Source organism: Camelus dromedarius, chromosome 26, assembly GCF_036321535.1.
Source record: "Camelus dromedarius isolate mCamDro1 chromosome 26, mCamDro1.pat, whole genome shotgun sequence".
NCBI lineage: Eukaryota > Metazoa > Chordata > Mammalia > Artiodactyla > Camelidae > Camelus > Camelus dromedarius.
The window spans coordinates 1258623-1277241 of NC_087461.1; positions in this window are offsets into that span (position 1 = coordinate 1258623).

The window sequence follows — 18619 nt, forward strand, 5'->3', positions numbered from 1 at the left end:
ACCCGATTCCATTCTATGTGTGCATACCTGTCACAGAATGCTTTCATTTCCCTCCCGCATTGCCCCTCTTTTGGGGATGTGTTGGCGTCAGTCCTTGCTGCACGGCCCAGTGATCCTGTGTTTGTGTGTGTGGCAGGGATGGCGCATCCCTTTCCCTGACGAGGACGTTTAGGGGCTACCCCCAGCAGCTTTCACACGTGCACGCAGTGTTAACTGTAGGCACCACGCTGTGCATCACGCACCCGGGACGTATGCCTGGACCTCTGTCCCTCCTGCCCCCTTCACCCGTGCTCCCTCCCCTCCCCCTCCATTCACCACTTCTGGCAACCACCCGCCTGCTTTCTGTATCTCCGAGTTTGGGATTGTTTAGATTCCACGTGTGAGATCGTGTGGTACGTGTCTTACTTCACTTGGCGTAATGCCCTCAGAGGTCACCTGTGTTGGCACAATGGTAGGATTTCCTCTCTCTGGCTGAAGAGTGTTCCATGATGCGCAGCCTGCTTTACCCCGCCGTCCATGGAGGGGCGCAGGGCGCCTCCTGTTTCGGTGCTGTCAGCAGCGCCGCAGTGAGCAGCGGGGGCGGACGGCTGTTCCAGGCGGTGTTTTCCGTTTCCCCGGGGCGGACACCCGGCAGTGGAATTGCTGGTCGTAGGGCGGTTCTACCTCTGACTTCCTGAGGAACCTCCAGCCTGTTTTCCATGGAGGACACACCACTCTACATTCCCACCAGTGGTGCGCGAGGACTCCCCACGTCCTTGCCCACGCTTCTTTCTTTCAGCGATGGCTGTTCTGACAGGCGCGATGTGGAAGCTCGTTGTGGTTGGATTTGCGCGTCCCTGACTAGTCATGTGCCTGCCAGCCATGTGTGTTTTCTTTGGAAAAATGTCTACTGAGCTCTTCCCATTTTTTGAAGTTGGACTGTTTGCTTTTTGCTCTTGAGCTGTATGAGTTCCCTATGTATTCTGGGTACTAACCTTACATCAGATACACGGCTTGCACATGTCTTCTCCATTCAGCAGGCTGCCTTGTTTCGTTGATAGTCTCTCGCCTCCTTGGTTAAATATTTATGCAGTTTGAACTGTTTTCAGAGTCCATGAGCCAGAACAGGTTCTGTCTTTTTAAGAACCGTCAAGGGGAGTGGCGGATGCTGAGGATGAAGGACGTATTTGGTGTGCGTTGTCACGGCCACACTGATCTCCAAGGTCTTGACAAACTAATGTTTCCTAACTTTTAGGGCATTCACACACAGAAATGTTCACCTGTGACAATCTATGCAATTGGTCAGCAAACTCTAAGCAAAATACTATTGAAAATAAATAGACATAATGGGAATAAATTAATATACTGGACATCAGTAATATTCTAGCAAATCCTAGAATATCCGAAAACAAATCACATTTGGAAACATTAAACAAAATTATGCATGCCTGTAAGTAACGCAGTTCCTAAACGTATCATTAGGGTCACTTCAGCCTCAACTTTGTTCACATACAGGCCATTCACACGGCCACCCCAAGCACTCAGTGCCAGTTTTGCACTGTGAATGTTCAGCTTTGTTCTGGTCCAGTTACTTCTGTCTGGACTTCCTAGTCGCCCATCATGCTGGCATAGCCTGTTAAATAGGCTCCGTGGTTACTCACCGCCATGTACTCAAGTTTTGTTCTCTGCCTGAAAGTTCTGAATCCTGACCAGTTTCTCCCTTTCCTTCAAACAGAGACTGATTCTTTGAAAATAACGTCCCCCCTCCAAGACCATCTTAAATACCAGTTTCCTTTTGAAATCCTCTGCACACCGTCCGTTCTTCCTGAGGTCAGTCCTCTTCATTTGACTTTCCCGTTCTCTCTCACTTATCCCACTTGACCTTATAAAGTAAGTTTTAGGTTTATACAACACATGGTCACAATGTAAGATACAAGAAGAAATGCAGCAAAAATCTTACCCCCCTTGTCTCCTCACCAACATTTCCCTCCTGTAGGTGAAGCTGGCGGTTTCAGGAGCAGGTGCCGCCTGTCCTTGCACACGCTTCACGCCTGTCTAAGCCACGTGGAAAACTTGCTGTTCTTTCTTCCTCTTTATGCAGACGGCAGCACGATGTGCATTCTCAGCCCTGCTCTTCCTTCCCGTGACAAGGAGTACTGGAGGGGGGTCTGCATTAGTGCCTGCCTGTTCCCTTCACGCCTTCGCGTGTCTGCAGAGGTCCTCAGTCTACTGTCTACCCTCTTCTTTACTGGTCTCTTGATAATCAGCACTTGGATCATTTTTGATATTTTTCTAGCTCAATACGGCAATGAACATCTTTCTAAATAGATCATTGAAATATGTATAAATGTGACAGAATCCTCGGAGTCAAATTGCTGGCTCAAATTATATTTGCACTTGCTGTTAATGTCTTTAGAAAAATAATGTATTTTATTCAATTGGAATAAATCATATTTATGATAAGTTCACAAGAAATAAGGAAGACATGAAAACGTAATTCTGCTTCATAACCTGTTCCAGCAGCCCCTCAGCTTCTCCCTCTGGAGACCGTCAGGATCAGGTTATTATGTTCTGTCAGAGACACTGTGTGTATAGAGAGTGAGCAGAGTGTAATCTCATTTGGGCATACTTACATTTTCTTCTGTATTCCGTGGAGATCAGAACCCAGCTAAGCGACAAGGTAACACCAGGTTTCTGGGTAAGCCCTGAAGTCCAGTGTCGGCCAGCACAGTCCGGTCAGAGTAATCCTGTTTCACTAGGACTTCCAGTCGTCACTGGAAGGAAACCCAGTTATGGATGCAGGTCACTGCTGGGGTCCTGGCCAGAGACGCCCAGTCTTAGTCCAGCTCAGAACCATTGTCCTCCACAGTCAGAATTTCCTTCCCTGTCACCTTGGGCTTCTCTGTCTCCTTCTGTATTCTCTGTTTCCTGTGAACTTATGTATTTCTTTCTTGGTTTATGCCCTTGTTTCAGTGATGCACATCCTCAGGTAGTTTTTGATGAAAGATGTGTAGGGAATAAGGTTTTGTTTTTAAAATCACAGATACTAGTGCCTTTATTCTGTGTCCTTATTTGACTAATAATTTCGGGATGGAGTTCTAAGTTAAAAATCATCCTTCAGTGTATAAAATCATTTCAGTGTTTCCTGACGTCGTGTGTTCCTACTGAGAAATCTGAAGATGTTCTAATTCCTTTAACAAAGACCAGATGTGTGACCGCATGGAGTGTGCGGTCTTATCCGCTGAGCTGTGGCTCGAGTGGGCCCTTCTGACTTAGGAAACGACTCCTCATTCTTGGGAGTCTTTTGGATTGTTAATTTGCTTCTTCCTCCTTCTCTTAAAATTTTCTCAGACACTTGCACTGTCACTCAGACGCGGGACTCTTAGAATTGGCCCTTCATTTCTATCTTTGGTGCTACCTAGATTTTTCTGCTTTCTAGAAGAGTTTGTCTGCATTTTTCCATTGATGTTTTATTGTAACTGAAATACTAAACGCTTTTCTCAGCATGTTTTTATGAGGAGGCTGGTGTTCTGGTTTGAGCCCAAAGCCGGAAAGATGTCCCATCTCCGTTCGGAGGCAGCCGGGCAGGAGACGTCCTCTCGTACTTGGGACGGTCAGTCTGTCTGTTCTTCTCGGACCTGCAGCTGGTGGGAGGAGCACCACCCACCTTAGGGAGGGCAGGCAGCTTTCCTCAGTCTGTTGATAGGAGCGTGGACTTCATCCAGGGACGCCCTTGCAGACACACCTGGAATCACGTTTGACCAAACGCCCGGGTCCTTCGTGGCCACTCAAGTTGACACATAAAACTGACCACCCCAGTCCTCTGGCCCGGATTCCAGGTGCGGGTGCTGCCCCTGAACGGCTCAGGGTGCCTGCATTTCGGTCAGGGTGGGTTTGCTTCTGCACGTGGGCTGGTGGGGGCCTCGCTGGGTCGGCTGGGTGAGCTAGCCTTTGTCTACTTTCTAGATGTAATGTTGACTTAAGGCTTTCTGCTCTCCTGTTCCCAGCTCTGTGATTTTATGTATTTTAAATGGCTTTAGTCCTGAGGATCTGGGAAGAGGATTTCTTAGATATAGTCAGCCTGTCCCCAGAATTGTCCTTTACTTAGTAAAATACAGTGAGTTGCTTATTCAAAGTGCTGAGTGTTTGAGTTGTAATCACATCTCTGCTGGGTGTGCTCAGTAGAGTTCTGATCGATGGAACGTCATGTGCGCGTGCTCGTTCATGAACACAAGTATGTCCCCACGTCCACGTGAGTAACCGTGTTTGAGCGTGTGTGCATGGGAAACGGGTGATGGTCCTCTGTGCTGGTTGGCAGACCCTCGACCTTATTCCCTTGAAAGGCTGAAATGCTGTGTGTCTGAGGAGCTCTCCATTTTTAAAGAGCCTATTGAAAGTAATTTTTTCCAGTTAGAATTGGTAAACCTCAGGAGGTAATAAAATCCTTCAATTGTGTGAATTACTACAGTTCTCTCATATGTCTACTCAAGTGTAAAATTTTGGCTAAACAAACTTAGAAGGTATTTTGTTATGCAAGAAAAGGTGGTAGCCCCAAGTGTGATCGTGGTGGCTTGTCCTGTGAAACTGGGTTTGTGGTTTGTCTGAAGCAGAGCTGTGCTGCGTGGTGTCCTGGGTGGCATTTTGCACTTGGTGCTGTCAAGCGGCGAGGCCTGGGGAAGCCCTGCCTGGGCTCCCTGTGGTTTAGCTTCTGGCGTGGGCCGCGGGGTCATAAGGTTTAAAATTCTGCGTAAGCACGTGTGGAGTTCCGTGTATTTCTAGGCGTTACCCTAATTCATTAACTTCACATCTCCTCTCCCCGAATCGAATGCGGGGACCCTGCAAAGCGCCGTGTTTTCATCTGCCTCGCTTTTTCTGGCCACCTTTCTTGTGTTCCTTGTACAGAGTGTTTCTGCTTGTGACTCCTTTTTTGGAGCCGGTTGATGGCAGACTCTTATTCTGAATCCCGTGACTACTGTCAAAACAGATTTGTGTCAAGGTTTTCATCCCTGTCGTAATTTGAGAAGCCTTGATTAGCTCACTTGGAAGACTTTCTTTTTCTAATGAGAGCATTTCTTAGCATCCTGACCTTTCAGATCATTCATATCAAGACTAATATGTCAGGACCTTGTTTTAATGAATATACAGCTGGGATTCCTTTACACCTCCTATTTATACTGAGACACTTCTGGTAACTTGTTTTTCCTCACTAGTTTTTACAGAGGGTAAAAAGATAATTACTTAAAAATAAATCCTGGTGTGTCAATAATAAAATTGTAAATATATTATGTGGAAAGCTTTGTGGATTTGGGAGGACGAACTGTAAGTCACGAGGCACCATGGAAGAACTGACGCTCGTGAACTCGACGTGCGATGTGAGAACTAGCGTGCCAGCAGCACCGCGCAGGCCACCTGGGCGCCTCTCCCAAAAGCCGTCCTCCTCGTGGCCTAGAGGGCAGCCGCCCTCCTGGGTCCTGTTCTCCTCTGTTCTTCGGTTTATCAGCGTATGTGTTCCTCAACATCCCATTGTTCACTTGCACACCTCTGGCCATATCTGAATGGCATTATGCTATGTGTAGTCTTATTTCATTTTCCACTCCATACCATCCTTCTAGGACTTACCCCTTCTCTACAGAGCTGAAGTCGTTTACTTGCACTGCTGTGCAGTAGTCTATCATGTGAACGCGCCATATTTTATTTATCCATTTCCCGTTAATAGATTGTCCACCGTGTGCAGCCTCTGCTGTCACCAGCAGCCTGGCCCTGAGTGTTCCTGAGCATTCCTGAGCACATCTCACTGTGTCTGTGAGTGACCGTCCTCTGGGAGGGCATCCCATCCCTGGGGAGGAACGTGTGTGTGTGTGTGTGTGTGTGTGTGTGTTTAAGTTTCAGACGACTCCAAATTATCTTAATATTTCGACCTTTTGTTTGATGGTTAGTACATTTGGGGTGCTATTGTAGTAAACGTTTTCAAATCTCAAGAGTCATGATACTTTTTTTGTATTTCTATAAAGCTTTTAAAACTTCCCTTTCATACGCTTTTAACCTGACGGTGGGTTTTAGAATGGTTTGGAATTGACACCCAGTTGAATGTTCCAATATGGAAAGACAACTCATGACAGAGTCCCCCCTTTACTGAGCCCCAAAGCACCCTGTCATAGTCTTCGCAGACAAGAGTTTTGGGGTAGTCTGTTCCGTTTTTGTTTTTTTATTCGGCAACAGTGTATAAACTTAAAAGGAACGTGAATCGTGGAGACAGGGTCAAAGTTACATGCTTATCACCCCACAGGTAGACTAGGACTCAAAACGTGGACCTGTGGGGCGGGAAGCCCCATAAAAGACCGGCAGGACCCCCAGGCAGGGCCGCTGCTCTCCTCCCAGCACCGTCCGGTTCCCTGGCCCAGAGGCTCTATCTCACTTTTTGCCTCTGAAGCGGCTAACTTACACCTAGAATTCTATTGGTTCCCTAAGCTCACTTTCCTTCACTCCTGATTGGTTATTACTCTCACTTCTGATTGGTCCACTTCCCTAACTTCTGATTGGTCCATTTGTAGTACTTCATTTGCATGGAGCCCACTCCTGATTGGTCTATTTCTACAAAGCTTGTTCCTGGTTGGTCAACTTCTGTTGTACTTTACTTGCATATGATGTTGCAAAGTGTAAAACTGGCAGCCTATAAAAGGCCTGTGTAAACCTACAGGTGGGGTCCGGAGCTTGGAGTGTTAACTTCTTTGGGCCCGCTGGTGTAGTAAACCTGAGTTCTCCAATTCTGTGAGTGCTGGTTAGTTTTTCATTTGGAGCCAGGTTGCTGTCACCACTGAGCTGTAACACATTTTTCCGCAACACCTGGTCTGACCAGGGTCTGGACCCCGACCACTAAAGGACCTGCTGCCAGGCTGGGACTGGCCAGTGCTCCTTCAGCAGGCGCCGTGCCAGGGTTTCTGCTGACGGGAGCTGGGAGCTGAGGGACTGTTGCTCTGTCCTCTGGCTTCTAGGTGGGAGAGGCAGGGCGTGGAGGGGCTGAAAGCGCTCCGAGCATGATGGAGCCTGGGTCTGAAGCCAGGTGTCTGCCTGCACAGAGCACATTCAGCCCCTGCGGGACCCTCGATAACGGTGGGGTCACGTGCTCCACGCAGCGCCACGCGGGCGGCCATCCTGCTGACCCCGGGGCGATTGACACAACTCACAAAATAGATCACATCGTTGAGCACTTCCTCCCGTCGAAATGACCCAGATGCTCACCCTGCGTGTGGGTTCCTCTCAGGTGAGGCGTGATCCACGGAGATCCGAAGTGAGCTGCGTGGGGGGCTTGTCGCACATTTAAAACAATCAGGTCTCGTCTCCCGGACTGAACTAAAGCTAAGGGGGCTGGGACGCAGTAGATGTGCTCAGTCCTTGCTGACCAGTCAGGTAACTGTTTCGTCATCCTTGTGTTGGCCCTAAGCGGGGTTACAGGACCGAGCAGACTGCAACATCTGAGTGCTGCAGGGGGGACGGGGCCCCTCCACGTTCAGGTCTGGATTCCTGACGCCCACGGCGGTGGCGTTTGGAGGTGGGTGGGAGGCTAACCCTGTTCACCTTCTGTATGTGGGCTGCGTGGACCTGGACCGAGTGTGTGTGCCCCAGGGGCAGAATGTGGCACTTGGGCGTTTGGCTCATTTGCATTGAAGGCAGTTGAGACCCAGCAGACGCAGGGAAAGCTGTGTACCTGTCCTTCAACTGCCTAAAGGGCCTGTGCCGTGAGGCCGCGCTGTTGCCAGGGAGAACTTTGTATCTCAGACCACACCTGCAGGGCAGGCCCAGCACTTGTTTAAAGAAGGATCGGTGATCTCTGGCTGCGTGCTGCTCCGAGTGCCTGCGAGGAGGAGCCAGGAAAAGGCAGGCGCGCTCTCCACAGGTCCCCCAGATCCCTGCCTGGACGTAAGAGCGGGGAGTCTCTCCCCTAAATTCAGATGATCAGGAAATACTTGTGTGACCGGGGAAGGCCTGTTATGAGTGCTCTTATTCTCTGTCTGCGCCTTTCCTCCCGGAGACGGGTGTCATTTCCTTCTGTTTCTGTCTTTCTGTTTCTGTCCTTTGTCATAAGAGGGGGAGGTGCAGGCGGAGGGTGAGAGCGTTCTCTGGTTTCCATCAGCCGGCAGGTGCGAGTGCCCATGTGCACTTGGTGGCCAAAGAGACTGGGTTCCGAGACACGAGGTCACCAGCAGCCACCTTTGTCCGAGCGTGCCAGCTCTCAGGGGCTCCGTCCCTGGGGCCCAGGATGTAGTGGGCCTTTGTTTTCCTCAGGCTCTGTCGTGTCCGTGTTAGGAAGGTCCCATTTCAGTGGCACCTGCTGGTGTTGGATTAGCAAGTCTGTGCCTGGAGGGGGTCTCACCTCCTTCGGGGAAACCAGAGACACCGTTTTCACGACACTGTCATGACCGCCTGTGCAGTGAAGGTCTGTCTCAGGCCCGCAGTGGGAGCGAGCTTCCGGGCTACTGTGAGACAGCAACTGCTGCGTCCTTGCTTGGGCACTGTGGGTGTCCATGTTTAAGCCCTGAATGGGTTCATTGGGATGAGTCACTGTCCCAGCTACTGAGACTAATATAAGGCCCTGCTCGTCAAAGGCCAGACAGTGACTCTTTGAATTAGAAAAGGTTACATATTTGAAAAAAACTCAGAGCACTCTTATCCTAACAGCTGTCCTATTGATAGCTGTGGAAGGACAAAGACACAGTGGCCCATGACAGCTGGCCTTAGGGCACTCCCTTAGCAAAGTGAAGAAATGGAAACTAGAATGGGGGACTTCAGCTGTTGTTCCATCTAACATCAGTCCTTAAAATTTAGCCCCAAAGCCTCAGAAAATTTCCTTAGCTCCCGAAATTTCTCTGCCTTCCCCAGAACATCTCTTAAGCACCCAGCTGCGCATTTTAACTTGCCTTTCCTACCAGATTTACGGAGCACCCGGCCTGATCTCCAGCCCCAGCACGTACAGGTTACGCGTGTAGATGCTGATTGGCAGAAGTAGCAGGGCAGGTGGCGGGCTCACACGTCTGCCCCTCACAGCCCTGCCTGCCCTGCGGGGCTCTGTGGCCAGGCATGTCCAGCTTCAGGTCTCGCTATACCACGCCCTTTGTAGACGTGCCCTGGACGCCACCTCAGGGAACTCACAGCCCGTGGGCAGCACGTCTTGTAAATCACAAGGCCTTTCTGCCTCTGCTTTCAGAAGCTCCTGCCAGACTTAGAAAAAATAAAATCACTGGATGCTCACAGCCCCTCTCACAGGGAATCTTAAATAGCTGCTGAGGGGCATTCTTCCCCCCGTAATTACACTGTGTTAACAGAAGAGCCAGCGAGTTCCTGGGGGGGGGGGGGGCGGGTGAGGGCAGGACTCTTCCAGAGGAAACCGCTGACAGTTCATCCTGGGCCCTCCTGCTAGTGAGGAGGGAAAGGCATGAGCTGCTTGTCGATGTTCCGGGGCTGATGACTGAACTGTACACCCAGAGGGGGAAAGAGAGCATTTGAAGGCCTTTGTTAAACCCAGTATACAGACTTTTAAAAGGCATCCTGCACTGAACCCTGAAGCCCCAGAACATAGACAGTTTTGACTTTCATCTTGTTTAGAAATCTTGTCCCTGATGTAAAGGAGCGAGTTGAGGATGATGTAGTTGGGTGGATGGACCCACATTTTGGTCTCACTCAGTCTGCAACCCAGTTCTTTAAGGAATCAAAGGCAACTGCCCCTAGCTTACACACCTTTGCAAATCCAGAAATGCAGCTCTAGAAACAGTTCAAGGTCCACCTGTCTTGACCATCCCCCAGACCTCCCCTGTGCGTCTCAATGTGCTTGTGTATATTGTAAACGATCAGGACTTGGAAGCAGGACTGTCCTGCTTGTGTTAATTAAAAAAAAAAATTAAATAGTAAGTAGCCTGGACTTCTGATAACACAGAACATATCTCAAAATGTCTAATAGAAATTTTCGTTACTTTGTGTCCCTTGAAGATGTAAACGTTACCATGTTCAACATATAAACACCCGAAAAGGTGACTTAAAGCCTCCCACACCAAGACCGAAGAACAAAAGGAGGGAAAGGCTGTACAATGTGACCCCCGTGGAAGCCCCCTTTCCCAGAGTTGGGATGGCTAAAGGCTTTTACTAACACTTGTTTACAATTTGTGTTTGTCTTTGCTAGGTCTTCTTCACAAACATTAGTAAAACTTTTTCTTTGAGCAGATAACCTTAACTTGTTCTGTTAGAGAAACAATTTGCATTTGATTTTTATTTATAAACTAGTGAGCTTTGTGCTATTGTACCTGATTCACGGCTAGAATTCTGGGACAGAAGCTACAGCCTCTGCTTGTGTCTGTCTTCGCGTTCATGACTGTGGGGACGTGATATTTTCCTGTGTTCGTATGGTAGTGCAAAAAAATTGTAAAATAGCTCAATTTAATTGGCGTAAAGAAAGTGCGACGTAAATTATTTCTAAACTTGCAGGACTATAATAGAGAACAAACTGAATGCTCTCTAGTTCACATGATCTGGGCAATCTTTGGTAAATACAGTCTAGTTTGGTTTGTGTTTTGGTTTAATTTAAAGAGACATGTTTTCAGAGTTATAAAGGTTAAATATAATACAGACATACAACTTTTATTCTATCTTGGTTTATTAGTCCAACTCTTTATTTTTTACGAAGTTTGTCAGTGAGAAATAACTTGGATCATATCTGAATGTCTCATGATGCTTCCTGACTCACCTGGATGCAGTTGTCAAGTGAGTTAAATAGACGTAAGTGGGGGGTGCAGGTTCACAAGTGAGCGTTCCAATGATACACGTTTACTTGAATAGTTTACCAACATTTGTTGGTAACTTACATCCCTAGACGTTTCCTTAAGTTACCTGATGGGAATTCATTGACTGCTAGGTCATTCCTAAATTACTTAAATAATCGTTATTTGAACATAGGCTTATCCATTTTTGGCAAGATATTTGGATCTGTCAGTGGACATGTCTTGGACCACGTTAAAATTGTACTATGTAAGCGTATGCTTCTGGAAATCATGAAGTACATTCATACGTTTGCCAGTCTGTGGAATGCTGGTGTGACAGCTCACTACTCCTGGTAGAGTTTTAACTAGAAATTAAGGTTGAGAGAGTTCATTATTAATGTCTGTGATGAAAACCCCGAGAAATAAGGGGAATAACTCCCTATGCAAGGAGTGTAGCTTGTGTTCTGGCTAGAAGAGCGTGAGTTACAGAGATGTGTGTTTGTGGAAAAAACAAATAGTGTAATAGTGTTTTTCAGAATGAGAAAGATGAAAGGATAAACTCCATGGATACAGAAAGTTGGGAGGGAGGGAGATTTTTCTCGTGTGGCCAAGCTAGCTGAAATAGAATGAGATGATTAGTGGCCTAAGAATAAGCTTTAGCAGTAGTGCACTTACGCAAACACACTTCATCTCCTGAAGGGACGGAATATCCTCGGGCGCTGGTCTGCCTGCGGCAAGGCCGTGAAAGGCCGTTCTTCACCTGTCAAGTAATCTGCCTGGCATGTGAGGCCTTTGTGTCTTACCAACATTTCCTGTGCTTCAGGTTGTCTTTATTTGGTCTTTGAAACTTAAGAACACTGAGTTTTCTCTATTGAAGAAGCTAAAGGCTTTTGGATTTAGTTATTTAACTTTCTGTATTCACTGTGAGGTCTTTGTCATTTTAGTTAAATGGTGAGTATTGCTTCGCAGTGACCTATGATCCTGTATCATCAAGTGTTTGTCAAAAACATCAGAGTAATTTAAAACTTTCCACAAATCAAATTCTAAATGACGTCTTGGGCTAATAGGGATTTTACTAGAAGGTCCTTGGGGCATCTTATGAGATTTGTTTTCTCTCCTTAAAAGAAAGATGATAAACTAATTAGGCTTATTTGATAAGGGGAAGCATTGTCAAATAAAAAGCAGTCGTAAACTTTTAAAAGGCTTTATTTATACGAAATTCCTAAAAAAAAAAACAAACCCAATATATCCAGGTCGTAAGAGTCGTAATTCTAGTTATTCAAAATGTGTGTCGCAGAAATAACCACATTTCCTTTTTAGCTGCATTATATGGACTCTCACCAGATCTTGACAGTCATCTTACCGTTTTCAATTATTGTGTCACTCTGAAGCTCTTGCAAAATATTCCTGAAAAAGTGCTTTGTCTTCGAGGAGACTCGTGGAAAGGATTCTAACAAGTACAAGTTTCAACTCCAACGACGGAACTAGCGGCTTTATAAATCTGCCAACAAAACGGCAGGATCAACGGAGAATCTCATGGGGCCGAATGAACTGATGAGGATGATTTTTGTGACTTCTTTATTTGAAACATTATTGGTTCTTTTGTTTTTCTAGATTTAAGTAAACCTGTTGCTACCTAAGCTCCGAGTGGAATGTCATCTTTGAGGGAGAGATGCACAGATGACTGTCTAAAAACGGCTTTAAGGAGCTCAGGTTGACTTTATGGAGCCGATACAACCCCTAGAAACATGGTCCTGCTGCCTTGCTTGTAGGGTTCCTAGAAGCCGCACCAGGTGATAAGGCAGGTCAGTTCTTAGCAGGTTCCTAGAAGCCGTACCAGGTGATAAGGCAGGTCAGTTCTTGGCAGGTTCCTAGAAGCTGCACCAGGTGATAAGGCAGGTCAGTTCTTAGCAGGCCCAGGAACTTCAGGAGAAATTTACCCAGCTCTGTAGGTACTGCAGGCAGGTTCCGGCAGGCCCTCGGCTTGGCTTCCCGGCCTTGAGTTCTTTAGGTCCAACCTGAGGTTCCTTTTGAAAAGGTCCAGCAAAGCAGACTCGAGAGTCTGCATGGTTAATCACTGTGCTTCCTGCAGTTATGTAAGTAGCCTCACCAAGTGTATTGAACGTAGACGTAATCACTGTGAGAGTACTTTGCATGCAAATTGTCTTTCACAGAATTAGGGCTGATGAGAGAGAAATGGTTTCAGCAACATCTTTTTGGATGTCGCATTCATTATCTGTGGTTTTGTTTTCTTCCTGTAAACTAACTGGATCCTGAATTCTTGGTTCCTCCAATATTTGGCTACAACTCTCCAAACTAGTATTTCCAGTTTTCTCCTACTTTCTGACTTGGAATGATCATTGAGAACTGAAACTGCCCTTTTCTGGAAACCCTGCAAACTGAACTTGATATCTACTTCAGGTAAATCACCACAACAGCTCGTGTTGGCACCGTCTTCTGTCTGTTCTGTGTAGCCACTCAGAGATGATCACAGACGTTCAGACGGCAAACCAGGTAACCTGGCAGGTGCCACCGCCCACGTCACTCCTTCTGAAGGTGCTTCTAGCCCGACGTCTGGAAGTTGTCTAGACTGGCTGGATTCAGAACTCAAAACTGGGATTACAGTCCACTCCAGCGGTTCTTTGGGTGTTGCTTCCTTAGAAATACCTCTTGAATATCTAACTGCTTGCAGAATACGGACCATGTTTGGGAGTCCAGTGCATCGCACCTCCTCTGATGAGTGCAACGAAACCGAGCCGTTCTCAGGAGTGAGAGAATGCTCAGTGAGACGGAGGGTCTACCACATCAGCCCTGTGCCTTTGAATTTCACTTGGTTTCGAGGGTGGGACCAGGGGAGAGCAGAATGTGCTGCTTTGGCAGGTCAGTTCTTTGGAGATGAAAGCAGTTTTGAGACCCAGCAGACTCGGGACGTTTTACCTCCCCTTAACTGTCTAGAAGAATTTAGATAGGGGTCCTGTATCGGGAAGAGAGCTGTGATCAGCGGTAACTTTTATATCCAGAAGACACATCTGTGTGACAGGGCAAACATTTATCAGTCGTCTGTCTTATCTTACTCTGAGCTGTCATTGCTGTCTTTGGTCCCCCAGACCCCTTCCCCCTCTCCTTAGCTCGGGGTGACTTGGGAGCCTGCACTGCCTGACTAGCCGGGGGCTCCCATACAGATGAAATCTGTCCTGTTCAGCTGATCTGACAATTAAACTGGCATAAGACAGAGAAAGAACCTGGACAGGAGGAAGGAAATTTTTACTGACCCTGCAACCTCTAAACATTTAGACGTTGCAATTCTGGCATTGGGAGGTGGGGCCTTTGGGACATGATTGGGACACAAGGGTGGAGCCCTCCGCATGGAATTAGTGCCTTTGTGAGGGACCCCAGGGAGCCCCCCCCCCCCGCCACATGAAGACCAGAGAGGAGGTACTGACTGTGGGTGAGGCAGTGTGGTCTCACCAGACACTGAACCTGCCGATGCCTTGATCTGGAGTTCCAGCCTCCAGAAATGTGAGACGTGAATGTCTGCTCATAAGCCCCCAGCCTGTGGTCTTCTGTTAGAGCAACCAGATTGGAATAAGACCTTGAGAAACTGAAAATTAGTCCAATAAGTAACATTTAGATCATCATAAAGCCACTGACATTAACTGAGGGTCCAAATCATACACTTTCAGTCTTGATTATATTGGTTAAAATGGTAATTTAAAAACCTTCAGATTCTTCTCTGAGTCTAAAAAGTGGTCAGGTTAATTAGCATGGGTAGAGCTGCTACAATGCCAGATTATCAGCTCTCAGTCCTGTGTGAAGTTTTGGCATGAAATTTTGTTTTGTGGAGATTAAGATTGAATTACCATTTAAATCCTTACATGACCTGATGTCTCTTACTTTCATATGTGTAGACCTGTGACTTTGCACGTTTACCCCGTGCTTCACTCTCCCTACTTACGAGGTTGTTGGTGTCTTTGAATGGGCTGGAGTGGGAGGAACACAGCCGCTCCTCACGTCGTGGGCCCTCAGGAGCTGTGCTCTTGTCGCTCGCGCTGGCCTGGTTTCCAGCGTCATCCCTGCAACACGAGGATGCGTGTCCGTCCTCAGCAGATATTAATGCAGGTGGTACTTAAGAACTGATTGGCGAAGTTACCAACACTAGTGCACTTGGAAAAATGGTACCAGCTTTTGTTTCTGACCAACCTTCTATCTGCTTTTTTTTTTTTTTAACACAAGAGCATGTTCTCTGGATCCCGTCCAGCGATATAAGACGCAGTGTGCTCTGGGGTGCAGCGGGGGCTCTGTGTAGAATGCGGCTGCATTGTGTTGAAGGAGTTAACGAGGCCCTCACCATGGGGCTCTGTAAATAAGCCAAAATCCAAGCTGTAAGCGCTCGAGGTTATGGAAATCAAAGATGAAGTCCAGCCAATCACTGAGCTGAAAGCCACAGGCAGTCAATAGTTCCCTTGCCTCGTCTGCAGGCTTTTTCTATAAGAGCCTCTCCCCTGGCTCCGGGCAGCGGAGTGCCCCCACCCACTTCCGGGCGGCTGCCTGATTCCAGTCAATTTCTGCTGCAGTAAACTCTTAAAATTTTTAATATACCTCAGTTCATTTTTTAACATTTAGTGATACTGAAACTTTGGCAATGGCTGATCAATATTTTAGCTGCCGCAGGGCCCAAGGCAGCTCTTGGAGATAAGAGAGATTGAGCGTTCAGATCGATCAAAAGTGAAAAAAACACAAAACTTGTGGGGGAAGAAACAGTATTTCAACTGCTATTAATGTGCTGGTTTGATTCTTTTAAACTTTGAGAGAATATTAAATTTAACACTTTAGTTTTACCACTGCACAAAATGATATCTAAAGATAGTCTCTGTGTTTTTATGTGATCAAACATGGTGTGCCGTTTATATTAAAAAGCCTTCATTTACATTTCAATACTAAGTTTTTAATATTCGATACTTAGAATTGCCTCATTAATGCACTTCCATTTCCTTTTTACCTAACTGTCAATATTTTTAAAAGATAAATACAGGCCAGTGTGTGAATTTTGAATGGATTTTTAACTGTTTTGTTGTATTCCAGAAAAGGAGCAGTTGGGAGGGTAGTGACTTATGTCCCACGTGTTAATTTGGGGACGGGAGCCCTGTGAGGAGGTGGGTGCTGCTTACCCTGAAGAGTCAAAGAAGGGAGCAGGGCAAGCGCTGGAGAGCTGAACTGCCCCTCTGCAAAGCTGGGTGGGCAGGGTCCCTGTGGAATAGGAGCTGAGCTGTTGTGAAGAAGCCCGGTTAGGATGGAAGGAAGCAGGATGCCTGAGAAAGCGAGGAGGGTCAGAGCGAGGAGCCGTGCTGACTGATGGCGAAATGGACACAGCACTCTGCGCCCGTTAACCCCTAGTGCAGAGGGGATCTACCCTGGACTTCGGGTGAAGTCCACCCCACAGCTGTGGGGGAAAAGCTTGCCTTCTGTTTCCCCTGAAGAGGTGAATCTTAGGTCTTTGAATTGTAAACCGCCCAGGAAGTAACTAAAACAGGATTGCCTGAGGTTAAAGGAGAAAAAGTTTTTTCTTCTTTTTTTATTGACGTACTGTCAATTACAATGTGTCAGTTTCTTGTGTACAGCGCAATGTCCCAGTAATGTGTATGCATACATATAACGTTTTCGTATTTTTTTATTAAAGGTCTGCGAGTCTGTTTCTGTTTTGTAGATGAGTTCATAGTGTCTTTTTTTTTTTTAGATTCCACATATAAGTGATATCATATGATATTTTTCTTTCTCTTTTTGGCTTACTTCACTTAGAATGACAATCTCTAGGTCCATCCATGTTGTTGCAAATAGCATTATTTTATTCTTTTTTATGGCTGAGTAGTATTCCACTGTATAAATATACCACAACTTCTTTATCCAGTCATCTGTCAATGGACTTTTAGGTTGCTTCCATGTCTTGGCTATTGCAAATAGTGCTGCTATGAACATTGGGGTGCATGTATCATTTTGCATTAGAGTTCCCTCCAGATATATGCCCAGAAGTGGGATTGCTGGATCATCTAGTAAGTCTATTTTTAGTTTTTTGAGGGATCTCCATACTGTTTTCCACAGTGGCTGCACCAAACTGCATTCCCACCAGCAGTGTAGGAGGGTTCCCTTTTCTCCGCAGCCTCTCCGGCATTTATCGTTAGTGGACTTTTGAATGACGGTCATTCTGACTGGTGTGAGATGATACCTCACTGTAGTTTGGATTTGCATTTCTCTGATAATTAGTGATATTGAGCATTTTTTAATGTGCCCATTGGCCATTTGTATGTCTTCATTGAGAATTGCTTGTTTGGTCCTCTGCTGATGCTTGCTGTCAGTTTCAAGGAAAACAAGCGAGAGGACGTGGACACAGGCCGGCTGAAGTCCCGTTTGTCATGGAAAACGTCTTCAATTTTGCACGACAGCAGCACTGATCGCTCTTCAGCACCAGCTGCTGTAGTGCCTGAGATTCCTTCATTTGATCAGCAAACACTGATTGAGAACTTGGGCCCTGGGAAGGAGGGAAAAAGACACGGTTTTGCTTTGGGACTGTATGTATGGGAATTCACGTAGATATTTCCACTAAAATTAAAGCATACTGCTACTGAGGTTTTACAGACTGAGTTCTGCCTCAGGAATTTATCAGTAAAGCCAGTTAGTCTCTTGGCATCATCCTGAGGCCGAGAGGCCTGGCCCGTTTTGGAAATTCCAGCTCAAAACGTAGCTTTGTTCTGTGTGTTTGCTCTTTATTTGTTCCCACTGCTTGAGTCAAGAGGGGATTTTAGTTTGAGAGAAACACGACTACGTAAAAAGTGTTATTGACTTAGATGGGAAAATTATATTCCAAAAAGGTGGTTATTTGCAGGAGACCAGTGTTAACACATACACTGGTAATTACGTTTATTCAGTGTTGCCCATAAGAGAAAATCAGGGCCTTTTAGTTTAAGGCTTTCCAAAAATAGAGATTTATGACAACCCAGAGTTAGGGGTGTTTCTACTTAAGACAGTGCTGCGGTTAGGTAGTATGCTTGATATGAGCATTAACATGTAAATTTCAGCCTCCTAAATTTATTCATAAATGTGGCTCATTGCCATAGAAGTATTGATACTCAGTGTAAAGCAGCTGTTTAATATCATTAACGTAACTTCAAAATAGGTCCTTACAGAAATTCCAGTACCCTGTTTCTTAGAAATTCTTATTTTCTACCTGCTCACTTCCTCCCTCACTTGAGTGTGAACACAACCCTACGTAATATTTGTACGCTGACTATTGTATTGATGAAGGTTAAGTTTGCATCTATGATACGAGAAGTCTCCAGTAGTTTGAATCAGATCTATGCAACTCAACAAAGTCTCAAGTACTGTGAGGCCTTACATTTTTCGGTGGAGAAAGGGCACTTCACTGATTCTGAATTCTTGTGCTGTCCTGGGCTGGGGCGACTGAGCTGATTTCAGACGCTCAGGAGCGCAGGTCGCGTACGCCGCACCTGTGCCTACAGGTCACCTGTGATTGGGTCGGAGCGTCAGGCTTCTCCCAGCGGAGCGCGGGAGCCTAAGCGGCTGGCTTCTCTGTAAATGTGACTGGGTCTTCTCCTGAGGCCCTGCCACCCTTCGGTGGACTCAGTACACCTGAGAGGTCGGGGAAAGACTCCTGTCACACTGAGCTGGTTGTGATAGCCGCTTTGGAAAACCGTCATCCTCGCCCGTTCCCGGGGAGAAAACCCGTGTTCGACGTGGCGTGTGTTGTCAGCAGAGACATCCTTTGCCCTGCGGCGCGGGGAAGACGCTCTGGGCAAACCCTGCTTTTCGCTTTGCAGCCCCTCCCGGGAGAGAGGCGTCCACGGTGTTGTCCGTGCGGCTCGGCCTTGGCGGCAGGGCCACCT